The following is a 19,820-nucleotide window of genomic DNA, read 5'->3' as shown; positions in this document are numbered from 1 at the left end:
CAGGTTTGGGAAACAGAGAAGGGGGAGCCAGTGGAGGGATTCAGAAAGAGGGATGACATGGTTATAGCAATGAGCTAGGAAAATTATCTTTGCAGCAGCATTCTGAATGGGTATGGGTGGGTTAAGATTGTTGCACTATCGAGATGAGAGATTGGATGAGAGTTTTAGCAGTGTGGTTGGATAGGAAAGGTCATATCTTAGAGATGTTATGGAGAAAGAATCAGCAATATTTAGATATAGCTTGGATATGAGAACCTAGAGAGAGGTTCAAGTCAGGCTCTGGGCCTGAGTGATAGGCAGGTTGGTGGTGGTGGTCAAAGTGATCAAGAAAGGAGGTGGTGGAAATTTCCAAGACTGAGGCATTAGCATTTCATGTTTTCCTGACCATGTCAGGTATGTTGTTTCTGTGAATTGTCTTACTAACCCCTGTACAAACTGAACATTGAAACTCAGCCAGCTAACATGTTAAAATTTGCCTAGTCTCCTTTAGGGTTTCAATGCTTGTGTTAATACACCTTTACTCCTAGTGTGGACAATTGCCTAGCATAGATGGACCATCATTAAAGATGCTAGGACTCTTCAGCTTGGAGAAGAGGAGACTAAGGGGGGATATGATAGAGGTATATAAAATCATGAGTGATGTGGAGAAAGTGGATAAAGAAAAGTTATTTACTTATTCCCATAATACAAGAACTAGGGGTCACCAAACGAAATTAATGGGCAGCAGGTTTAAAACAAATAAAAGGAAGTTCTTCACGCAGCGCACAGTCAACTTGTGGAACTCCTTACCTGAGGAGGTTGTGAAGGCTAGGACTATGGCAGTGTTTAAAAGAACCACTATGAATTTATCCAGTTCTAAGTCCATAAATGGCTATTAGCCAGGATGGATAAGGAATGGTGTTCCTAGCCTCTGTCCGTCAGAGGATGGAGATGGCTGGCAGGAGAGAGATCACTTGATCATTGTGTGTTAGGTTCACTCCCTCTGGGGCACCTGGCATTGGCCACTGTCAGTAGACAGATACTGGGCTAGATGGACCTTTGGTCTGACCCGGTACGGCCGTTCTTATCAGCGTTTTAAGCAATGTCATGTAATTGCTCAGAGCAAAGCTGATTGACAAGGTGCCTAAAAGGTTAGTAGATTATCTCTGTGTGCTTCCCAGTGTTGTAAATGGTGGTGGAACTGAACTGGAGTTGTTAATAGAAGAAATAGTCTTAAACCTTCTCTAGTGTAAACAAGGCTTACTGTCAGGGAAATAGTACTTGGCTAGCAGGAACTGTGCTCTGTGTCAGTCAAAATAGTGTGTTAATTGTAGCGTATTCATGACACAACAGTAACAAAGTCTCTATGTAGGAGGATTGTAAAATAAGAACAGTAGCAATGTGTGGAGAACTCTTGAATTTGAGGTAGGAATGTGGTGTGGTTTTCCTTGTCCTATCTCATCCTATAATTTAATACAGATTTTGCTATGAGATGCAATGAAAGGTTAAAGATATTCAGTAATTTAATAAAAAGCTGCTTTTCTTTCTAGGTCAAGGTTTATCAAAAACTCAGATTCATTTAAGCTTCAAAAATTTGACACTGAGCATTGTCTACGTCACTTTTTTTTACTGAGACTAATAGTATGTTTCTGTGCCAAAATCAAAAGTATTCAGTTACATTCATATCCCTATAGAAAGTTCTCCCAAATGAACCCCCAAAAGAACAAACCCCACCACCAGAACTGAAACATCAGCTTCCCCAAGTTCTCTTTAAAGCCAATTTTAGGCACTTAAAACTACCAAGGCTGTATCAGAAACAGCCAGGCATTTTATGTAACTAGACATTCCTTTCATGTACCAACAATTTGTTTAATTTGAGACAACTTTTTTGTTTTGGGTTCCAGACCAATATTCTATCATGCATCTGGTTGTTAGATGACCTGAAAAAGGAGTGCTTCACATGGTCACATTTAAAAAAAAGACATGAAACCTTTTTTACGAGTTCTCCCCCCCGCCTTTTTTTTTTTTTTTTAAACCAGGGCTCCTTGTGAAACTAGAGAACTGTAGTACAAGGTTGTTTTAGTACTTAATTCAGCATGGGCAGAGGTGGAATGCTCAAGATTTTAGATCCCCGCACAGATGCAGATTTATATCCATGGATATAAATCAGTATGAGCGGAACCAGGTGGGCACCAGGCTCACTGGCAGCTGTTCCTGGTCTCGCTTTAGGGTTCATGCGGTGCGCCTGCCTCCCAGAGGGGAGATGCAGACAGCTGCGTGGAAGGGCTCAAGCCGGGGCTGTAGGTGGTACAGCTGTGCCAGAGGAGCTGCGGGCACATGGTGCCAGCTCCTGGAGCAGTGGTCCCACATTTGGCTCCTTTCACCGCAGCGGTTCCTGGGAGAGCCTTGTGGTTCCACGGATACTGATTTATATCCGCAGATATCTGCATCTGTGGATATAAATTTGTATCTGCGCAGGGCTCTGAATTTTGTTTAAAACTTCTCTCAAGTGTTTGTCAGTGTTTGAGCTGATAGACATGTCATGGGTTCACAGGATCAGTGCTATGGCCTAGCTTTTAAACAGTCTCTTGGAGGAACCCCTTCAGTAACACTGACCCCCAAAGGGTCTCACTCTTCTTTCAGGGTAGGCCACACATCCTCTCTGCCTCTGAGACTGAGGGTATGTCTACACTATGGGATTATTCCGATTTTACATAAACTGGTTTAGTAAAACAGATTGTATAAAGTCGAGTGCACGCGGCCACACTAAGCACATTAATTCGGCGGTGTGCGTCCCTGGTCCGAAGCTAGCGTCAATTTCTGGAGCGTTGCACTGTGGATAGCTATCCCGTAGCTATCCCATAGTTCCCGCAGTCTCCCCCGCCCATTGGAATTCTGGGTTGAGACCCCAATGCCTGATGGGGCAAAAACAGTGTCACGGGTGATTCTAGGTAAATGTCGTCACTCATTCCTTCCTCCGTGAAAGCAACGGCAGACAATCATTTTGCGCCCTTTTTCCCTGGATTGCCCTGGCAGACGCCATAGCATGGCAACCATGGAGCCTGTTTTGCCTTTTGTCACTGTCACCGTATGTGTACTGGATGCCGCTGACAGAGGCGGTACTGCAGTGCTACAGAGCAGCATTCATTTGCCTTTGTACGATAGCAGAGACCGTTATCAGTCGTTCTGTACCGTCTGCTACTGTCATGGGTGCTCTTGGCTGAGGTCGGCCGTGGGCGCAAAGACAAAAATGGGAATGACTCTCCGGGTCATCCCCTCCTTTATGTTGTATCTAAAAATAGAGTCAGTCCTACCTAGAATATGGGGCAAGTGTGCTAGAGAACCAGTGTACCAGAGAGCACAGCCGCTCCGTGTCAGATCCCACAGAAATGATGCGCTGCATGCCATTCTAGGGGGTGCCCCTGCAACAACCCCACCCGTTGCTTCCCTGCTCCCCCAACCCTCCTGGGCTACCGTTGCAGTGTCCCCCCATTTGTGTGATGAAGTAATAAAGAATGCAGGAATAAGAAACACTGACTTGTTAGTGAGATAAAATGAGGGGGAGGAAGCCTCCAGCTGCTATGATAGTCCAGGCAGTACAGAATCTTTTCTTTAGACATGAAGGGGCGGGGCTGATGGAGCTCAGCCCCCAGTTGCTATGATGAAGACGGTTACCAGCCGTTCTGTACCATCTACTGGAAATGACCGGGAGTCATTCCTATTTTTACCCAGGCACCCCCTGGCCGACCTCACCTGAAGCCAGCCAGAAGCACTCACGGGCTGCTGATGATGATGGATAGCAGTCATATTGTACCATCTGCCACCGGGGAGGGGAGAGGATGCTGCTGTTCACTGCATCAGTAGACATAGGGTGACATTGAAAAAAGTCAAGAAACGATTTTTTTCCCTTTTCTTTCACGGGGGGGTAGGGGGGGATAAATTGACGAGCTATACCCTCAACCACCCTGGACAATGTGTTTGACCCTACAGGCATTGGGAGCTCAGCCAAGAATGCAAATGCTTTTCGGAGACTGCGGGGACTGTGGGATAGCTGGAGTCCTCAGTACCCCCTCCCTCTATGAGCGTCCAATTGATTCTTTGGCTTTCCGTTACGCTTCTCACTCAGCACTGTGCTGAGTCCCTGCAGTGGCCTCTGTCTGGAGATTTTTTTCAAATGCTTTGCCATTTCGTCTTCTGTAACGCAGCTGTGATAGAACAGATTTGCCTCCCCATACAGCGATCAGATCTAGTATCTCCCGTACGGTCCATGCTGGAGCTCTTTTTGGATTTGGGACTGCATCGCCACCCGTGCTGATCAGAGCTCCACGCTGGGCAAACAGGAAATGAAATTCAGAAGTTCGCAGGGCTTTTCCTGTCTACCTGGCCCGTGCATCCGAGTTCAGATTGGTGCACTGTGGGATACCGCCTGGAGGCCAATACCGTCGATTTGTGGCCACACTAACCCTAATCCGATATGGTAATACCGATTTCAGCGCTACTCCTCTCGTCGGAGAGGAGTACAGAAACCGATTTAAAGAGCCCTTTATATCGATATAAAGGGCCTCGTTGTGCGGACGGGTGCAGCGTTAAATCAATTTAATGCTGCTAAAATCGGTTTAAACGCGTAGTGTAGACCAGACCTGAGCCTCTGGGCTCAAGCACTCTTGCTTCATACCATGAGCTCTGCCCAGCTTGTTCATTTCAGATAGACTCCTGATTAGAGACTCTGTGCTCTTCAGGGACTAATGCACCACAGCAAGTATTTTCAGTGACACCAGGCTGCGTTTTCAAAACAGTAGGGTTTAATAGTCGGCTAGAACACAACATTTTAAGTCCTTATGTTAGCATAGAGAAGGTAAGTAAAAGACCTATTATTCTGGCTTGGCCAGATGGACTCCACCAGCCAAGCTGTAGTACAAGGGTCGGCAACCTTTTAGAAGTGGTGTGCTGAGTCTTCATGTATTCACTCTAATTTAAGGTTTTGCATGCCAGTAATACATGTTAAGGGTTTTAGAAGATCTCTTTCTATAAGTCTATAATATATAACTAAACTATTGTATGTAAAGTAAATAAGGTTTTTAAAATGTGTAAGAAGCTTCATTTAAAATTAAATTAAAATGCAGAGCCCCTTGGACCAGTGGCCAGGACCCAGGCAGTGTGAGTGCCCTGAAAATCAACTCCTGTGCCACAGGTTGCCTACCCCTATTGTAGTAGATTCCACCTTAGGGCCTGTCTCTCTCTGACCCTTTGGAGAGTGCCAGGTGACAACAGCCAGCCTCTTCCAGAAGTCCCCTCTTCATCCCCTGCTGGCCAGCTCCCACTCTTTTTGTCTCCAGGCAGGGCCATGCTGAGTTTGCCCCACTTGCTGGAGCTTCCTGCTGCTGAGTGTAGATCATTTTGGTCCTTGGGGCTTCCGTTGTCTCTGGAGCCTCTGTTGATCTGTGTCAGTTTTAACCAATCCTTTTAATAACCCATTAATTTTGCACTTGTGTTTCCTGCACTGTTCCAGGATCAGGGTTATCCCTTTTGCACCTACTGGGTAGCAATCGAAAACGTAGAAGGAAACTGAAGCACACATAAGCTTCCTAAAAATATTACAGAAAATTCCTACTTTTTCACAAGGGGTTTAAAAAAAAAAAATAAAACATTCTAAAAATCCCTCTTCTCCTCAGCTGAAATGTCTTCGCTCTTGACATTTTGAAGTACCTACTAGTCCCCAGACAGCCATGTTCTATCAAATACAGGGTAGAAAAGAGTTGTTGCTAATGTAGAAACAAGAGCGCCCCACTTTATAACTTCAAATAAAAATAGCCTTTGAGGACTTTGTGCCTTGTTTTAGTTCTTTATGAGGTATAATTTTTTTTCCTGTGTGTTCATTAGGTCTACAAATGTGGAGCTTGGCAAATACAGCAAAATCAGTGAAGAGAAGGGACCCCTAACTTGTAAAGCAGGGGTTCTCAAACTTCATTGAACCACAACCCCATTCTGATGACACAAATTACTGTGCAACCCTAAGAGGGGGGACCAAAGCCTGAGCCAGGGAGTGGGAAAGAGGCTAAAGCCAAAGCCCAAGGGCTCAGCCCCAGGCGAGGGGCCTGTAACCTGAACCCTGACACCCAGGGCTGAATCCCTCGGGCTTCTGCTGTGGGCCACGGGCTTTGACCCCAGGCTTCCTCATTTTGGACAGTGACAACAGATGATTCAATTCCTATTTTTAGTCTGTTCCACTATTTCCATATTGTCCAACTGCAGCCCTGTTAGTATTGCAAACTAGAAGGGTTGGGGAGACATGCTAAATTGAAACACACCTTCTCCAATATTTTTAAGTATTATGGAGAAAAAAATACTTTCGGTTGTTTTGTGCATTTTCTGCATCAGTTAATTTCTGTAACTCTTTGACCTGGGACAAAGCTAAAATTCATTGTATCTGTGTGGTGGTTTTTTTGTTTTAAGGTCTGCATTTTTATTTGAAGTATTATATCTTTGTAAAGGGGGCTAGTATCCTGAATCCTTTTGTGACAGGTATGTTGTTGGAGACTGCATGTAATCTTCCTCCTGGACCCTGGTGTATGCACACTTATGCTTTCCCCTCCAGAGTATTTTCCCCAATTGGAGGCACAGGGATCTCAATTGACTTTCACTAAAATGTTGCTTCGTGAAGCTACCCTAATGTGTGAGCAATAGTCCCTGCCCTGTGTGAAACTACAAAGACATCATGGCCTACTTCCTGCCTTCCCAAATACTTCTAAGGAAAATTTATTTGTTCCCACAAATATATATTTAGAGTAGCTTCAACCCCAGAATAAAACATACACAGTATTTAATGGCCCCAGTAATATAATGTAGCCACCAAGTGACCTTTTTAGCTGTAGCCTCCTTTTATCTGCTTCCTGTAACCTAATCCTGGTCCTGATGCAATAGCTTCTTGAGTGGACCCCAAGAAAACATTGCTGGTGGGGAAAAAAACAGAGAGAGACTGTACAGTATTAAAATATCTAGGAAAGCAGTTCCCGCAGAGTAGTAGTAATGAAATCCTTAGGGCCCCCAGAAGTTACAAACCAGACGACTAGAAAATTCTGGTAAAACTCCGATTGAAGATGTCCTCTTCTTAGTTATTAACCTAGGCACCAATCCTTCAAAAGTTGTTCATGTGTGTAAATCTTACATGCCAAGTAATCCCACACTATGAGCAGTCCCTTATAAGTGGGTACATATGTCTTTGCAGGATTGGGGTCATAATTCTTCACGTTAACTTCCCCTCCACCTCCCTCTTCCTTGTTGTGAAAGGTAGAAACTGAGTTTAAGGTTGCCATTGAAAGTGCTCATGAAGGCAGTAAAATTGAGAATATAGTAGTTGTCTATTGACCAATGGTCCATCTCTTCTGCTGGGCAGTTGCAGATGCTTCAGTGGGCAGGGGTGTGTTGTTTTTTTTTAAAATGTTTTTAAGAACATAACTAGGCTTGGCAGAAATTTATTTTTTGTTTATTTTTAAGCATTTTAATTTTTATCAGTTTATTTTCATAGTTGCAGAAAATACTAAGGGTCAGACAATATTTAGTAACTTCCATTGTTGTACATGGTGATGTAGCTGTGTTGGTCCTGGGATATGAGAGTCAAGCTGGGTGAGGCAATAACTTTTATTGGACCAACTTCTGTTGGTGAGAGAGACAAGCTTTCGAGCTTACACAGATCTCTTCTTCAGGTCAGGGAAACATACTCAGTGTCACAACTAAGGCTTTGGCTACACTTGCATTTCAAAGCGCTGCCGCGGCAGCGCTTTGAAGCGCTTAAGTGTAATCAAAGCGCCAGCGCTGGGAGAAAACTCTCCCAGCGCTGTCCGTACTCCACTTCCCTGTGGGGAATAACGCGCTCCCAGCGCTGGGGCTTTGACTACACTGGCGCTTTGTAGCGCTGCAAATTTGTAAGTGTAGCCAAGCCCTAAGTAAAAAACAGAACAGATTGTTTAGCATAACTAGCTGACGCATATTTAAGGGACCATCTGAGGTGAAGTGGCCTGTTAACACCCCTCTACTCATAAGGGTTGGCCTGTTAACACCTCTTTAATCATCATTTCCTGTGAGTTCATAGAAGCAAGTAGTGACTGCCTGGCCTCACCCCACAGTTATGGGGCATTTAGAGCATTGGATGAGGTACACCATATGTGATATGCATGTGTAGGATCCATGAATCTTGGAAATGTGTGTTGTGGGAGGGGTTGATCATTGTAGCAGTGGAGGTGTGTCTGCAGGTTTTGCATCTGTTCTGGCAAGGTCTGATGCGGCTTGGAGTTTGTGTGCCCTGGTTTGTGAGGAGTTTGCTTCTGATAATGAGCTTGGAGAGGCTAAGGAGTTGTTTGAAGGCCAGAAGAGGTGGTTCAGGAAAGATTTTTCAGGATGGGGTCCCCATTGAGTACGAGTTGTAGCTATTTGGGTTCTAGTGTGGGGTGTTTGGTGACAACTAGGAGTCGGGGGTTTTATTTCTGTATTGAGCAGGTTTTCTCTGGATCATAGAACAGACCACCCAAATACACAATCTTCTCTATTGGGTAAAGACATTGGGTTTATGGCTTATTACAACAAGCTATAAATCACTAACAACCCGACCCTCCCCTCACCCCCCAGCTAGCTCACCCCCCCCCTTCCTTTTCCTCCCTATAACTGGAGGGGTGTTATGGGGCCACTTCCTCTTAAATGTTCGCTTGAAATGTGCGTTAACTAGTAATGCTAAACGATCTGTTCCACCTTGTATTTAGCTGAGATGCTGTGTACCTTTCCTAGATCTAAGGTGAGGTAACAGATCTCATCCTACCTTGTCTCTCTAAGGCGCTGTCTACACTGCCACTGCCAATGCTAAAACTTCTGCTGCTCAGGGGTGTGAAAAAACACACCCCTGAGCAGCAAAAGTTTTAGCGCTGAAAAGCACCAGTATAGACAGCGCTTGCCTGGCGATAAAGCTACCACTGCTCATTTGAGGTGTTCTTAAATCACTGGGAGAGCTCTCCCCAGGTGCTAAAGCATGTCTACACTCCCTACGTCACAGCGCTGCCACAGCCGCGCTGTAACGTGGGTGGTTACAAGTACCCTAATATTTAATAACTGTTGATATTGAGACTCAGCGTTAAAACTTTATAACCTTTAAAACACAAATTGTCAACATATGTCAAATATACAAAGTAAATAGCCTTAAATAAAACTTCAGTAAGTTCTCAAGCAGCATTTTTCTTTCTTTGCCTATTTCTAAATTTCAACTATGGGTAGAAGTATTTTTTTTTCCCATCAGTTTGTGTGTGTACAGTGAAATTAACATTTATGGATTAAAAAATATAATCCTTCTGGACCTAAAAATAATACAGCAGTATTGTCAGTTTGGCAATAACAGGCCTATGGGGAAAACTGATAGTCTGTCATGCACTGAGAGCATTAATATCCATTATGAATTGTCCTCCAACCTAGTATAGACATTCATTCTAATATCCAAATCTTGCTTTTTAAGTTCTTTGCTATGATATCTCATTACAATTAATTCTGTGGGTTATATATGTAGTCTCTTAAACTCTTTAGTTTTCTCAGCTTTCCCTTAGGCCAAAAGTCAGAAGCTGGGAATGGGCAACGTGATGGATCACTCGATGATTACCTGTTCTGTTCGTTTCTCTCTGGGGCACCTGGCATTGGCCACTGTCAGACAGGATACTGGGATAGATGGACCTTTGGTGTGACCCAGTATGGCCATTCTTATGTTCAAAACTTTTAGTAATAGCAGCTTAGATGTGTAGGCTTTTTTTAAAAAAAAACTATTTTTAGTCACTTGCTGACTTTAAAAAGTGCGGAGTTCTTAGCAGCTCCCATTGAAGTTAATGGGCGCTGTTAGGTGCTTAGCATTATTGAAAATCAGGCTACTTGCTCAAGAACTTAACTTCAGGTACCCACTTATTTAAATCTTGGCCTTGGTTTTCCAGCTATAGATGCACCCAATCAGTCTTCCCTGTGCCATATATTATTTTATAAAATCATATTACAGCTTATTCTTTTCACTAACTTGAATAGTCCTGATCATTTTGAGATTGTTTGCTTTAAATAGAGTGAGTTCATGCTACCACCTAATGCTTAGAGGTAGATGGCTTTCTGCACAGCTGAATAAACCAGGCAGCTGAGAATCGTATATGTGGTTCAGAGACTGTTGCAGAAGAGAGGTTGTTTGTTTTTTGGGTTTTTTTTAACAAGAAGTTGGAAATCTTTGCTCCATTCAGCAAATTCTGGGATCCTAAAATCTCAAGTTTGAACTTGTTTATACCCACCATTCTACCTTTGTTCTGATGTTGAAGATGACCTGCAAAAGAGAATTTGGGGTTGTACACTTGTTTGTTTCTGATATATAAACAGACAAAAAGTGGGTTTTTAAAGGCACTTTTCTGCTTAGGGTTATTAGCGTTCTTGGCCCTTAGTTGAAGGCATGCTGTTCAGTTTTTTTTCTTTCAACTGTTTGTTCTAGGCATTTGTGTGTTTAAAAAAAAAAAAAAAAAAAAAAGAGAAAAAAAAAAAAAAAATTAAAAAACACCACTCTTCAGTTAATCGGATTTCATTTTCATGGATTTTTCTGGTGTCGTGAATTATTCTCTGGTAATCCATTAGTCTTCCAGGGCAGTCAAAGCTTGAATTTCTAATATTTAGCATCAAACAGCAAACCTGTGCACAAACCAGCTCTTTTTTTTTGTGAGTTACCAATGCCCTAGTGAGGGAGAGGCCACAGCCTTCCAAGAGACTATGCAGATTGTTTTGGGAGCAGCCTAATCAGGCAGGACTCCAAAATGGCTTTTTGAATTTGTGCAAGGAATATATAGACTTGAATGCTCCACTTCCTCTGGCAAACAGCAACTGGCTTTTCTCAGCTGTAACTCTTACTATGCTCTCAGCACTCTGGCCACTTGATAACCATCATGATCACAGCTATTGATATGATAGGCCAAGGTGCAGAAAACTCCCCATTCAGTGGAACCACTTTCGGCAATGGCTGTAGCTGGGGAGAGATGTGGTGAAGAACCCACCTTTCCCAGTGCTCTCAAAGCAAGGTACTTGCATGTCATGGGAGAGATTGGGTGAAGGAACAAGAAGGGAGAGAGAATGACAAATATATTGGAGGTGGTGGTATGGGAAATGATACCAGTGAGACTCTGTTCCAAACTTGCCAAGTTTGGAGCTCTGCTGCCCACGTATAAGTTATTGGTGGGCAAAAAAAACCAATCTCATGTCTCAAAGCAGAAAACCCATTCTCCTTTCTTCTCTCTTTCTTAATTTTTCCTTTAACTCAAATAGCTAAAAGTTCAGACTTCCTGGAATGAATCATCTCTGGGTAAAAACCAAGCAGGAAAAGTTGTAGCCCTAAAGAATTTTTTTCAACATTATCAGAGAAAATGGGTTTGTAATTGTATGAGATTCCATATGTAACCTTAACTGTAGAGTTTGCTTCTGTAAAATGAAAAGCTGTATACTGTTAATCTATGTTCAGAGAACTTTATCAAATAAGACACTTACTAAAACATTAACCTTTGGATGTTGTAGCAATGCTTCTCCACTTCGCTGTTATGAAAACTTATGTAGCAGTAGTGAAGTACTAAAGATGAATCATAATGCTGCATTTTTATCCTTGGTTTGTAAGGCTCTGGTACTTTGCTGTTTGAGTCAAGGTTGTATAGAGGGTGGGGGGGAAGATCTTACCCATTGTGAAGAAGCTACCATTAAACATAACAGGAAACTATAAGCTTATGCAACTGAATTTTTATTTATCATTCTGTTAACCACAAATTTGCAGAAGGAAATATATATTACTATTTTCTAGTTTTTCCTGAAGACAGTTTCAAAATAACTATATTTAAACTGCTTTTTAGTGCATATTTGCAAGCCTTTGCTAATGTCAGTGTATCTACTCAAGTAGTTATTTTCAATCTATTAGTCCTAAACTGAAAGATGTTTAGAAGTCCGAATAATTGCAAAGAGTAGACTTCATAAGAAAGTGAGCAACTGGACTCAAATCTGAACTTTGCAGGTATAACAGAAACAGAAAAAGATTCTTTAAATTATGTTTGAAGCTTCATCTTTAAATGTGTCTCCTAATTAAGATTGCCTACAGTTTTACAGGTGCAAGCTTACCTATTCATGCCAGGAGAATTGCAATCTTCTGCATGTAAATTTAGAAGTAATGAGGACTTAAAAAATGTAGGCAGGATAGGGTTTTGGAACTTCTTTCCTTTTGAGTACAACTCTCAAGAGCTGGCTTGTGTTGGTGCTGACCCACTCTGATATGACAGTTTCTCAGTAGTTGTCCAGGTGTAGCCATCTCCATAATACAGATTATCAACTCTGCTTCCATTGAGAGATTTGGCAGGAATTCCCAAAGGTAATCAGATTTGATCCTGTGGCAACTGCAGATGTGCCTCAGGCACACCACTCTGCAATACCTATTCTTTTGAGTGCTTGCTCATGTTCATTCCGTATTAGGGGTGTATGCTCGCCCCATGCACCAGTGCTGGAAATTTTTCCCCTAGCAGTATCCGTAGGGGACCGGCTCTGGTCCCCTCTGGGGTGGCGCCCACATGGCACGGTATAAGGAGTGCCACTGGCTTCCCCCCACCCTCAGTTCCTTCTTCCCGCCAGCTATGGTGCTGGAACGTCTGCTGCTTGGACTAGTGTTAATTGTTCTCCATTCTTGCGAACTTTGCAGAACCTGTAATTTAGTTGTGTATATAGTTAGTAGTTCTTAAAGCCTTCCCCAGGCTTTAAGCTCTGCAATTGCTGCCCATGCCTATCAGCAATCCCCATAGTAGCTGTCTTAGGTACTTGGGTGAAGGGCATATAAGCAACAAGTGTCATATTTGAAAGTCCTTCAAACCAAGGACTAAAAAGGAGCATGACAACTGCCTTGGAGCGCTGACTCGGTACCAAGCATCGGTGTGGAGTGCCCAGCTGACACCATCCATGGGCTGGCACCATTTTCCACCCCCCACCCCCCATGGCTCTGGCCAAGAACCTGAAGAAGACTGAGGGGGCGATCTCCTACATCCCGCAAGAGAAGGGAGAGGGCTGGGGGCAAGCAAAGACCCATGCTGGGCAGCTCAACACTCCTCTTCCTTACCCCCCTCTCCCCCCGGAAGTCAGGCTCCAGCTCAAGGTGAGTGGTGCAGCCCATCCCATACCCTTGCCTGCATCCCTGGATAGCGACACAGACCTCTGTCAGCTTCAGGTGCCGTTGATGCCCGAAGCTCTGCAGGCAGCTCAGGAAATCCTGATGCTCCCGGTGCCATCCACACTGGCTCCAGCAGTACCCAGGTTTTGGAGTAAACCCGCCTTGGGACCTCTGCATACATCCTCACCTCAGTGGCACCATTCCCCATCGCGAGGGACGTCCCGCCACAACTTGCCCGCCCAAAGTCGTCACACCACAAAGCCAGAGAGGCTGGCTTAGCGGAACCCTTTTCGATCCCCAGACCTTGGGCACCAACAGCGGGATTTGAGGCGAACCTCGCCGGTATCCTGATACAGAACCACCGAGGCACGTGCCCCCCAGCAGGAGCACCTAGATCGACCCCTCGTGTTGCCAAGAGCTCAGGACTGATCGGGAGACCAAAGCCACTGGTCAACAGCCTGTTGTCGTCAGTCTCAGAGATGGAGATCACTGTATTCGGGAAGATCCTCCTGGCTACTGGCTCATGATAGCTCCCAGTCCCACTTGATTGAAATCAGATTTTTTGCACTAGCTGTACTTCTGGTCTGGTGCTCAGCTACTATAGTTATGGGGAACCAACAAAGACTCTAGATAGCTTTTGCTGTTCTCCTCTCGTCATCCCAGTTGCTTTGCTTATCCCTCATCTTTAAGGGGTGTAGAAGATGCTTTTTCAGCATACAAGATGGACTCATCTCAACTAGATATAGAAGTATGGCCATGACACACTGGGTCCCTCGGAACTACTTTCAGGAATTTTGTATTGCAATTGCATCTTGTCTAATGAACATTCTGGTCTGGAGAGCTTGTCAGTCTGTCTTGGTGGATCATTGATGCTGCAAGCACGTTTTTGTTCTTTCTCTCCTCCCTTGCCACCTTTGTTTTGGTCATTTGATGGACCATCTGATGGAAGATAACCTAGTGGCCTGAAGAAGTAGTCTGTAGCTGGATGATACCCTGTAGTTACATATTGTTGAGTTGGCTAGGACAGGGGTTCTCAGACTTTTGTACTGGTGACCCCTTTCACACAGCAAGCCTCTGATTGCAACCTCCTTCCTATGCATTAAAAACACTTTTTTTATATATATTTAACACCATTATAAATGCTGGAGGCAAAGCAGGGTTTGGGGTGGAGCGTGACAGTTCGCGACCCCCCCCCCATGTAATAACCTCATGACCTCCTGGGGGTCCCGACTCCCAGTTTGAGAACCCCTGGGCTAGGATGTGCCGTCTGATCCAGATGCAACTCACCATGTCCTGCAGCATGCCTAAAAGCATTCCTGAGCTCCTCTATGCTCATCATACAGCCTCCAAGGCAGTCTGAATCAATTAGGGCCTTCAAGGACCAGAATCAAGGTTACTGAGCTTAATCTGGTGCAGATTAGTGTCAGTTTAGCTCATTTCATTTGACAGTAATGCAGTAGATTCACTTCTTACTACAAGCACAATAGCTGAACTGCTGTTAAGCAATAAGGACATTTTGGGGCAGAACAACTTTGGCAGCTAAGTTCAGACCCCTTCATGCCAGAGACAGGCAGAGCAGCCATGTCATCTTTACAGACAAAAGCATTGCTTAGTTCTGACATCAAGACACACATCTAAGTTGAGATAATTTTAGCTTCTGTTATGGAATCTATTCCCCTATCTAGGGATGCCCAAATGTCTTAGCCAGCAGTCTGTTAAACATCTCTGTCCACCTTTTTGTTTTTCTTTTTTTAACCAGGAGGTTTAGCCACCCTGCTTGCTTCTCAGGTGGTGGTTTTAAAGCATGGAAAGAGATTTTATCCTTTCCACTAAAAAAGAAATGCTACTATTTTCATGTTTGAAGTCAGGCTGTTCATTCTCTTACCTTCTGTAAGCTCCAACTTCTGGGTTCCATTTGTTTTAGAGACACCCATGTGTAGCTATTCAGTTTCCATATATTTGAATCTGGAGATGGGTATCTCCTGGAGAAAAGAGAATTACTTGTCTGTAATTCTTGCTCGCTGAAGATGGACAGTTTTGGATTAACAGTCCCCAACCCTGACTCCTCCCTCAAGTTTGGTGGTTCTGTAATTTTGTATGCACACATAATTGGCTCCTTCTAAGGGTATGTCTACACTACAAGACTATTTCGAATCAACTTAAGTCGAATTTGTGGAATCGACCTTATGAAGTTGAATTTGTGTATCCACACTAAATACACTAATTCGAATGTGTGAGTCCACAGTAACGGGACCAGCGTCGACTTTGGAAGCGGTGCACTGTGGGAAGCTATCCCACAGTTCCCGCAGTCCCCGCTGCCCATTGGAATGCTGGGTAGAGCCCCCAATGCCTGCTGGGGGAAAAAATGTGTCGAGGGTGGTTTTGGGTAACTGTCATCATTGAACCGTCAATCACGCCCTCCCTCCCTCCCTGAAAGCGCCTGCGGGCAATCTGTTCGTGCACTTTTCTGCTCAGTGACAGCGCGGGCGCCACAGCACTGTGAGCACGGAGCCCGCTGCAGTTATGGCCGTTGTCAACTCCTCGCACCGTATCCTCCACCTCTTCCACAGTCAGCTGCTGAGAAATAGGGCTACTTTTCAATGGTGCTGCGAGCACTGGTGGACCATGGGGGACATTCTACCAACATCAATGTCGGGTGGCCAGGCAAAGTTCATGACGCGCGTGTTTTCAGGAACTGTGGTCTGTTTAGACGCCTGCAGGAAGGTAGTTTCTTCCCGGACCACAAAATAACTCTTGGGGATGTGCAGATGCCTATAGTGATCCTCGGGGACCCAGCCTACCCGCTAATGCCCTGGCTTGTGAAGCCCTATGCAGGCGCCTTGCACAGCGACAAGGAACTCTGCAAGTACCAGCGAGCAGCGTGACCTGTGACTGTTCAGTTTCTTTACAGAGAAGCTGAAGCTGCCCCTGTTTCTTTACCAAGTTACTGTTGACTAGCATCTGCAGTTACATACCCCGTCCACCCCGCTTCCCCCACTTCCAACACACGTTTAAAAATAAAATACATGTTCCACTGTAACTTTACAAAGGTTTCTTTATTGATGACTTTGTGTTACAGGGTTGAAACTGGGACGCAGACTGTGCTGGGTAGGGTGTGCGGTGATGTAAAGACCGCCTCTAAACTCGAGGAATGACAGGCTCCTGCTCCCAGAGCGGTCTGCAGTGCCGGACTGGATGTTTCAACGGAGCCTGCCATCCCTCCTTTTTGGGACTCTGTGTGCGGGGGCTATGTGGCCTTTTGGCGGGGGAGGACGGATACAGATTCCTCTGCTGCGTGGCTCTGTGGTCCAGGACAGGGACCGTTGCATGAGCTCTGTAACCCCCCTCCCCCGCTACAAAGTCACGTACCCCCCCCCACCCACACAGAACCTGCAAACCACCTCCCATACCGACCAGGGTGCCTACTGACTGCACTGTGTGTGTGACCTGCTGCTGATCCTGCCCCCGTCTCTGTACCCTGCTAAAGGTGACTGTCCTATGCAATACCCTACCCCCTTCCCCACCCACCCACCCACCCCCTTCAAACACAGCATTGTGTAAAAAAGCATGACGGAAACAGTAATTAACAGCAAAGTATTTTTAATAATTAACCAGACAGTCAGGGGATGTAACTGGGATTGGGGCTTGGGTGAGTCAGGAAGGGAAGGAATTCTCAAAAATTACGGTATGAGAGCTTTTGGGTACTTGAGCACTCTGCTGGGGTGCAGTGACAGTTTTTTCACGGCCCCTGGCTCCACTCCTTATGGTTACTTTGGGTGATGGGAGGTATGGGACTTTGTTGCGGGGGAGGGCAGTTGCAGATACACTGCAGGGGGGGCTCTGTCCTCCTGGCTGCGGTCCTGCAGAACATCCACAAGGCACCGGAGCGTGTCCGTTTGCTCCCTCATTAGTCCAAGCAGCGTTTGAGTCGCCTGCTTGTCTTCCTCACGCCATCTCTCCTCCTGTTCGCTGTGTGAGCGCTGGTACAGAGAGAGGGTCTCCCTCCATTGGCTCTGCTCGTCCGCCTCGGCTCGGGAGCACCCCATAACTTCAGCGATCATCTCGTCCCGTGTCTTTTTCTTTCGCCGCCTAATCTTTGCCAGCCTCTGTGAGGGGGATGCTGTGGCAGGTCTGGAGACAGTCGAAGCTGTGTGATGGGAAAAAGGGAGTGAATTCCTTGCAAAGATACATTTTTGCGAACAATGAACACAGTCTAGTCTGTGTCTGTGAACAACACCATGCACAGCACCTATCTCGTCCGCACTCCTGCAGCAGGCAATCCTGAAAGCATAAACTCTGCCCCTGTTCTACCCCATCGCAGTGTCCCCCGACCCTTGCACTTCTGGGTTGAGATCCCAGTGCCTGATGGTGCAAATTTCATTGTCGCGGGTGGTTCTGGGTAAAGTAGTCAGTCACTCCTTCCTCCGGGAAAGCAACGCCAGACAATCATTTCGAGCCTGTTTTCCCTGGATTGCCCTGGCATACGCCATAGCGTGGCAACCATGGAGCCTGTTTTGCCTTTTGTCACTGTCACCGAATGTGTACTAGATGTTGCGGACAGAGGCGATTCAGCAGCGCTACACAGCAGCATTCATTTGCTTTTGCATGACAGCAGAGATGGTTATCAGCCATATTGCACCATCAACCACGCCAATGTAAATTGGCAAGGTGATGACGGGTAGCAGTCCTACTGCACTACACCTTCTGCTGCTGTCATAGGTGCCCCGGCCGAGATCAGCCGGGGGCGCAAAAGACAAAACTGGGAATGACTCCCCGAGTCAATCCCTCCTTTATGGTATCTAAAAATAGAAACAGTCCCGCCTAGAATATGGGGACACTGCAACCCTAGTACAGTTGATCAGAGAACTACAGAGCACAGCCGCTCTGTGTCAGATCCCGCAGGAATGACGAGCTGCATGCCATTCACAGGGGGTGCCCCTACAACAACCCTACCTGTTGCTTCCCTCCTCCCCCAGCCTTCCTGGGCTACTGTTGTAGTGTCCCCCCATTTGTATGCTGAAGTAATAAAGAATGCAGGAATAAGAAACAGTGACTTGTTAGGGAAATGGAATGAGGGTAAGGCAGCCTCCAGCTGCTATGATAGTCCAGGCAGTACAGAATCTTTTCTTTACACATGAAGGGCGGGGGCTGATGGAGCTATGATGAAGACGGTTAGCAGGCCATCTACTTATGGGCTGACGATGAGGACGGGTAGCAAACCTACTGCACTACACCATCTGCCACAAGACTGATGATGAGGACGGGTACCAGTCGTCTTGCACCATCAGCCACCCATGAGGCGGGGGCGGGGGGGGCGAGGATGCTACCGTAGCGTGCCGCAGCATCGTGTCTACCAGCAGCATTCAGTACACATAGGGTGACATTTACAAGAGTCAAGAGATGATTTCTTTCCCTTTTCCTTCTGGGGGTGGGGGGTGGCTGTACTTTGACGAGCTATGCCCTGAACCACCGCGGACCCTGAATGCAAATGATTTTCAGACACAGCGGGAACTGTGGGATAGCTTGCGTCCTCAGTCTCCTCCCCCCCCCCCCCGTGACTGTCCATTTGATTCTTTGGCTTTCCGTTACGCTTGTCATGCAGCAGCGTGCTGACTCTCTGCTACGCCGTCTGTCCGGAGATTTTTTAAAAAATACTTTGGACCAGGCGTAACATTACGGTAATTTTCCTAATTAGATGCAGGAGTCGCCGAGCGAGATCGCCCTGAGGAGGGTCACTGAAGGAGATAGAGAGCGCATGCTGCGTGAAAGCCCGCACAAAGCAGGGGCCTATGCTGCCAGTATTATGGAGGCAATGCTCCCAGAAAGCCTCAATAAAGCCTGGCGCGGAAAATTGTGCTACCACAGAGCACCCAGTAAGGCAGCTCTCCCCAGGAACCTCCTGCGGAGGCTTTTCGATTTCCTCCTGGAGAGCTTCGTGGAGATCTCCCTGGATGATTTCTGTTCTATCCCCATATATATAGAGACCTCCTTTACACATACTTCAGATTCCTGTTATATTAAGAATAAAAGTTTACATGTTTAAAGCACTTATCGACTGCTCCTTCCCCTGATTCAGGGTCCGGGTTAACAGCCGGGGAGGGTTGGTAGGGGATCTCCGTGAGGGTGATGAAGAGATCCTGGCTGTCGGGGAAACCAGCGTTGTAAGCACTGTCGCCTGCCTCATCCTCCACAAACCCTTCCTCATCTTCCCCCGTCCGCGAACATCGCCGAGGAACTGGCCGTCGACACTGTCCCATCGTCAGAGTCCACGGTCACTGGTGGGGCAGTGGTGGCAGGCTCCGTAGCGTCTGTTTGCCGCTTTGATTTTTTTGGTAGCCTTGTCTGGGGTCCTTGATTTCACGCGGCGCTGCGTTGCGTCCCGCCTGTATCCTCTGTCTCTCATGGCTTTGGAGACCTTCCCGTAGGTCTTTGCATTCCGTTTTTTGGAGTGCAGCACCGAAAGCACAGACTCCTCGCCCCACGCACTGATCAGATCCAAGACTTCCCGGTCACTCTATGCTGGGTCCCTCTTTCTATTCAGAGATTACATGAACTCCTCTGCTGGAGAGCTCTGCATCGCTGCCAGTGCTGCTGAGCTCGCCCCGATGTCCAACCACGAAATGAGATTCAAACTGTCCAGACAGGAAAAGGAATTCAAATTTTC

At 46.0% G+C, this 19,820-nt stretch overlaps 1 protein-coding gene across 1 annotated transcript in view; it reads left to right on the top strand.

Annotated features, from left to right (window-relative positions):
- RNF4 (ring finger protein 4) overlaps window positions 1-19,820 on the top strand; it is a 41,406-nt gene that overhangs the window by 1,065 nt on the left and 20,521 nt on the right. The window lies entirely within an intron of this gene.

Source organism: Mauremys mutica, chromosome 5 (genome assembly GCF_020497125.1).
Source record: "Mauremys mutica isolate MM-2020 ecotype Southern chromosome 5, ASM2049712v1, whole genome shotgun sequence".
NCBI classification, from domain to species: Eukaryota; Metazoa; Chordata; order Testudines; family Geoemydidae; genus Mauremys; species Mauremys mutica.
This window is presented reverse-complemented; position numbering and strand designations above follow the sequence as displayed.